Raw genomic sequence first — 6,884 nt, 5'->3', positions numbered from 1 at the left:
GGCCAACCTTGAACTCACCATGTAGCTAAAATTAACCTTGATCTCCTGATCTCATAACATTCACCTCCCAAGTGCTGAGCTTCCGGGCTTGTACCACTCCTGGCGGTTTGAATAGGTATGGCCCCCATAGACTCATGTGCTTAAATGCTTGGCTTTAAAGGCGTGGCAGTGTTAGGAGGTGTGGCCTTGTTGGAGTAGCCTTCTTAGATGAAGCCTGTCACTGTGGAGGTGAGCTTTGAGGGCTCATGCTCCAGGGAGGCCAAGCATGTCAGTCTCCTTTTGCAGCCTGCAGATCTAGATGTAGAACTCTCAGGTCCTTCTGAGCGCCACGGGCACCTGCACACCCTCATGCTTCTCGCCGTAAAGATAATGGATTAAACCTCTGAAACTGTAAGCCGGCCCCCAGTTAAATGTTTTCCTCTAAAAGAGTTGAGCCGGGCAGTGGTGCACTCAGGGGTAAGGGGAAGAGGGATACAAACAAAGGTGGTTTCTTCATGTTTGAGGCCAGCTTGGTTTACAGAGCAAGTTTCAGGACAGCCAAGGCTACACAGAGAGACCCTGTCTTGAAAAACACATAATGGAACAAAAGAAATGTGATCATGGTGTCTCTTCACAGAAAGAGAAACTCAAACTGAGACAACCACCACATCCAACTTGTTGGATTATTACAGATTTCATCCCTAAATGCTGCTTGAGTCTTTCCTCTAACCAACACGTTTAATTTTTCATTTAGCTGTCTGAGCATCTGGAATGCCGCTACAGCAACTATTCTAATAGTATCTGCATATTCCTACATCATTATTAGTTCTGATTGAGTTTCTAGTGATTTTTTTTTTCTTCTAATCCCGGCTCATATTTTCCTGCATCATTTCCAGGTAATGTTTCTGGTCTGTTCATTTGCTTGCTTGTTTTTTTGTTTGTTTTGGTGCTCATACATGCTAAACACATTCTCTACTGTTGAGCTATCCCATGACTATGTTTTTTGTTTGTTTGTTTGTTTGTTTGTTTGCTCGCTTGCTTGTTAATATCAAACACTGTTGGGATTTTTATCTTTTTGGTGGCTGGATATTTTTGTATTCTTTTAAATCCCCTAAGTTGGTTCAGGGCCATAATTATGTTAGTAGAAAACAATGTTACCTTTTTAGACGTGTTTCAGCTTTTACATGGTTGGTAAGTACCACCCAATTAGGAGGCATGACTAGCCTGAACATTCGGCCATAATCCAGTTATCCGTGAATTATGGAGTTTTCTGATTTGGCAAGGGTTAGACACGGTGGTGGTCAGGCTCACCCTAGTTCTGTGTGAGAGCAATTCCTCTAATCCTCTCAAGCGATTCTTTCCCAGCCAACGGTAGTGAGGTTCAGTGCTCTGCGGGGTACAAGAGGGGAAACTTCTGCAGGTTTCCCTCTGAACTTCATACCTGTGATGCTTTCTCCCATCTATCCAATAGTCTGTTCTGACAACTCTAGGCAAGCGAGTCCCTTCAACATCCCATCAATCTTCTCAGCTTGACAAGCTACAGAGGCGAGGTAGAGAGTTGGGGCCTACACGGGAGGGATGGTTTTCCCCAGGAAAGGGAAATAAAATAGATGGTTATAAATGGGTGATGGTATATGAACTAGAATGGGAGGATCAAATAGGGAGGAGGAGGGAATATGGGGAGGGAAAGATAAAACGAAAGGCCATTTGAGGGGTAGTATGGAAAACTAACACAGTAGAAGCTTCCTGAAATATATACATGAAGGTGATCTAAATAAAACTGCCAAATAACCAGGGAGGTAGAGCCGGGAATAGATATCTCTCATCACCAAATGAAGCTTTTAGTACCAGGAATGAGTTTCATCTAATCAAGCTCTTGGCCAAAGGGGTCCCATTGGAACCCCCAAACAACCCAGGGCATTGATAAGGCTGCTGGTGGCTCTCCCTGTTGCTGAAGACAGCACCCGCACAATTCAGTGGGCACGGAGAGGTCAAGCTGGTGCCTACCCAGAGCCTTCCCCTTTAAGGATGAGTGTTCACGTACTTGAAGCTACTCTGTGTGCTACCAAAGGAAAAGGTAAACACCAACGCAGCTACAAATACTCTGGTGGAATCATGGCACAAAGTTGTGGGAGTACCCGACAAGTAATCTGATTCAAGTTAAGGCCCACTCCATGAGATGGAACTCACACCCAACGCCGCTTGGGTGACCAAGAACACTCATCCCCAAAAGGGATGTCTCCATCAGATCCCTCCCTCAGGGCTCAGGGAGCTCTGTGGAAGAGGAGGCAGAGTGTAAGCCAGAAGGGATGGATGACATCAAGGGATCATGGCCTTCTAGACACAACAGAACTGGCACACATATGAACTCACAGAGACGGAAGCAGCATGCCACAGGACCTGCACAGGCCTGCACCAGATGGGGTCCTAGAGCTGAAAGGAGAAATATATGCACACCCCACCCCCATTCATAATCCATATGCTGTCTCCAACTGATAGCCCCTTGCAAAAGAAAAAACAGTTTTTTCCAAGAGAGTCTCACTGAGGAAACAAACCATTCATAAGTAGACCACATGCCCATGAGTAGATGGCCAACACGAAACAAATACAGTGGCACCTTTGAAGGTTCTTTGCCTCACAATATCAAGTCAGGGCATTTTTTTAATATTTTATTTTTTATTAATTACAGTTTATTCACTTTGTATCTCAGCTGGAATTCCCTCCCTCTTCCCCTCCCAACTCCACCCTCCTTCCCTCTTCCCTCCCATTCTCCTTCCCAAGTCCACTGATAGGGGAGGTTCTCCTCCTCTTCCATCTGATCCTACTCTATCAGGTTTCATCAGGAGTGGATGCATTGTCTTCCTCCGTGGCCTGGTAAGGCTGCTCCCCCATCAGGGGGAGGTGATCAAAGAGCCAGTCATTGAGTTCATGTCAGAGACAGTCTCTGTTCTCCTTACTAGGGAACCCACTTGGACACTGAGCTGCCATGGGCTATGTCTGTGCAGAGGTTCTAGGTTATCTCCATGAATGGTCCTGGTTTGGAGTATCAGTCTCAGAAAAGACCCCTGTTCCCAGATTTTTTTGTTCTGTTGCTCTCCTTGTGGAGCTCCTGTCCCCTCCAGGTGTTTCTATCTCCCCTTCTTTTATAAGATTCCCTGCACTCTGCCCAAAGTTTGGCTATGAATCTCAGCGTATGTTTTAATACTCTGCAGGGTAGCATCTTTCAGAGACCCTCTGTGGTAGGCTCCTGTCCTGTTCCCTGTTTTCTCCCTCTTCCAATGTCCATCCTCTTTGCCTTTCTGAATGGGGATTGAGCATCTTAGCCAGAGTCTTCCTTCTTGCTTAGCTTCTTTAGGTGTACAGATTTTAGTATGTCAGTACAAGTTCATCTCATATATATATATATATATATGACTCCAGGTTTTGTGATTTTGTGGAATGCCTGTGTGTGCAAATGTGTGTCTTGGCCTCTATATGTGATTTCTTGTGATTTTTCTTTGTCTCTTTTTCTTGTTTGGTTGTTTTGTCCCGTTTCAATTTGTTTTTGTTATATCTTACTGTATTGTATTTTATTTATTCCTTAGATGCCTGTTTATTTTCTAGTGAGAGACAGAAAGGCTGTGAATCAGCTGGGAGAGTAGAGGGAGTGGAATTGAGAAAACAGATAGAGAGAAACTGGGAGAATTAGGGTAAAAACTGTACTCAGAATATATTGTATAACAATATTTTTTCAAATTATATATGTATATATTATACATACATATATGTATGTATATTGAGGATATACATATCCTCAGCTTGGAGACCTTCTCAGGATCCACCTGGATTTCTCCTCACTGTGCTATGGTCTGAGAAGTTTATCCTTGCTGCAAGGAACAATCTGTGCTTATTTCCCATATCTCAAGGAACACTGTCTCTCATTGTTTGATAGCTAATATCTTGAAAATTACCAGGTTATATCTGGCTCACCATTTAAGCTGTCACAGGAGGGAAGGTAGTGCTTATCTCTCCTCCTCTCTCTGGGAATGTGTGTGAGTGTGTGTGTGTGTGTGTGTGTGTGTGTGTGTGTGTGCATGCACATGTGCTCACATCTGTATGTGAGTGCTGGCATATGAATGCCATGGTGCCCTTGTGAAGGCCAAAGGAGCTTCGAGCCAGCCTTTACCTTCCAAGGTGCTGGGCAAGATCTCCTTGCTGTCTGATGCTTCTCCTGTGTGCACCTCCCATCTGCGCTGGAACACTGGGGTCACAGAAGCACACCACCATCCTTCCTACGTGTGTTCTCAGGACTTGCACTCAGATCCTCACTTGCACAGCAACTACTTTTCACCAACTGAGACATCTCCCAGCCCTCTAAACCCTCCTGCTCCATTTTGGTTGGAAGCAGAAGCATGATGCTTTATTTCCATTGCAATATTATATAAACATATACAGAAAAAAAATGTAAAGCCTTTATGCATATACTCTGGTTTGCTTTTCTATTGCTGTTATAAACACCATGACCAAAAGCAAGTTGGAAAGGAAATGGTTTATTTCATCTTGCAGGATACAGACCATCATCAAGGGAAGCAAAGGCCAGAGCTTGAAGCTGAGACCACAAAAATATGCTGTTTACTGGCTTACCGCTTAGCTCACGTTAAGCTGCCTTCCTGACACAGGCCGGCTCACCTGCCTAGGGATAGTACTACCCTCTGTGGGCTGGGCCCTCCTATGTCAATCAACAGTGAACAAACTGCCTCACAGACACGCTCATGGCTAGTGGGATGGCTGAGTCAAATGACAACCAAAACTAACCATCCCAACACACACATCTTTTTATTCATTTCTTGTTGATTATAATTTATGTGTGTGTCTGTGTGCTCTGTGGGGGGGGGAGGGGTTGTGGTGTCGCAGTGTGAAAGCGGAGGTCAGAGGACAACTTTGTAGCATTGGTTCTGTCCTTCCACCTTTATATGGGTCCCAGGGATGGAACTCAAGTGACCGGACTTCTGTGACATGGGCCTTTGAGCTATCTCCCTGGCCCACAAATAGCTCTTAAACAACTAAAAAAGCAGTTTTACATTTCAGCAATTAATTCTAAAAAAATCCAGAAATTAAATAAAAGTCAAATTTATTGCATTAATTTTAGGTGACAAGATGAGATCTGGTTCATACTAGACAAAGTACTGATTACCCTGCTACAGGTTCGTTCGTGTCTGTGTGTTGAGGTTTTCACTACGTGTGCTGTCATGATTCATTTCCTCCCTTAATTTGTCAGTGTGAATCACTGAAGAACATTCATTCATTTGTACAATGCACCATGATGTCATTCAGCCTCCGCTGCATTCAAACACATCACTTACATGAGGAGCCTGGCCCTGTTTTCTTTGGTGCCTGTGCAATTAGATGTGAGGCTGAATGTGCGATTGTGACAGTGTTTGGCTATTCTAAAGGGCACCTTAATCATCCTGAATATCCTTAGGCTTTTTTTAAAAAAATAATCATATACTTAGAAAAGTGAACTTAAAAAAATGAACCCCAAGACCACTATGCTGTTTGATATAAACTCTTTCAATGTAGGGCAATAAGACGTTTCTCAAGTTCGTTGCCATGTTGAAAAGATCATAGATGTGTTTGGATCAAGAGAACTGCTAAAAAGAAGCATCTAATCCTCTCAAAAGCTCTGATCATGAGCAAGGAATAGAGAATGAGAGTGTGATTAACTAAATTATAGTTGCAAGAGAAAAGAGGGGAAATGCTAAGAAGATTACCAAAGCAACAGCACAGAGCAGAAGAGCATGATGGTACAAAGAGGTAAGAGGGACAGTACCACAAATGGCACAGTCTGGTCTGAAAGAAAAGAAAGGAGAGGAAGGAAGGAGAGGAATCTGGGAAAGAAAGAGGAAGGGAAGGGAAGGGAAGGGAGAGGAGGGGAGGGTAAGGGAAATATAAAGTATTCAGGATCTCTGTGACTAATACAGGTATGACAAAGACATAGCAGGCAAATGAGAAAAACTGGCCGAAGCTTTATCAACAGGCAGAATGTACTTGTGGATCACAAATGTATATGTGGGGAAGTGCTCAGGCCTCTGAGGGGTCTGCACTAGCCCATCTGGGAGAGTAAGCCACCTGGGATCCTTGCACCAGAATTTGGAAAGACAGCAAAGAGCAACAAGAGATGCTACCTGCATGAGGTGGCCTGCAGCCAGTCTGGGTCTCTGTGTCTACGGCGTTCTGTGCATGCTCCTGGTTTTCCTTGCTTGGTCTCCCATCTCTCCTCAACCTCTACCTGTCAAGAAATATCATACTGCTGTGTGACTCGAGGATCCTTCCATCTTCTTTCGTGCTTCATCCTTGGCCTTTTCGCTGGCTGTATAGATGTGCATGTTTGCCTGCACACACTTGTATCACTCACCATCTTATTTTTTGAGACAGGATTCTTCACTGGACAGAAGCCCACAATTCAGGTCCCCTGCTGTCTCCTCTCTCCACACAGGATGGTGGCTACAGGCACCCTTGTCACACTGGGTATTTATGGACTGTGGCGGATCCAGGCTCTGAGTCTCATGCAAGCTCTCTCTTCCCAGAGCCACCTCCCCAGCCTCTGTGGGTTTTTGTTGGTGGTGGTGTGGTGGGTCTTTGTTTCCCTAACTTACCTGTTCTCTTCCTCCTTGATGCTGTCTGTGGACAGTCCTCTAGGGAATAGAGAATCCCCTAGTATGCAGTTGGGGAAAAGGATCATGCAGCAAAAATTATAATTCCCAGAGTGAGCTCCTTGTGGAGCCAGAAGAACTCAACAGAATGCCAGGAAGACTGTCTTGGTTAACTCTTTAACTTCCAGTCCCTCTTTGGCAGGCATGTATGATTTGCAGTTTTAATAATTATGTAAAACCACTCTAATAATCTGGTCCACTTGGGGGAAAAAA

Source organism: Meriones unguiculatus, chromosome 10, assembly GCF_030254825.1.
Source record: "Meriones unguiculatus strain TT.TT164.6M chromosome 10, Bangor_MerUng_6.1, whole genome shotgun sequence".
In the NCBI taxonomy this organism is placed as follows: domain Eukaryota; kingdom Metazoa; phylum Chordata; class Mammalia; order Rodentia; family Muridae; genus Meriones; species Meriones unguiculatus.
Note: the sequence above shows the minus strand (reverse complement) of the source record.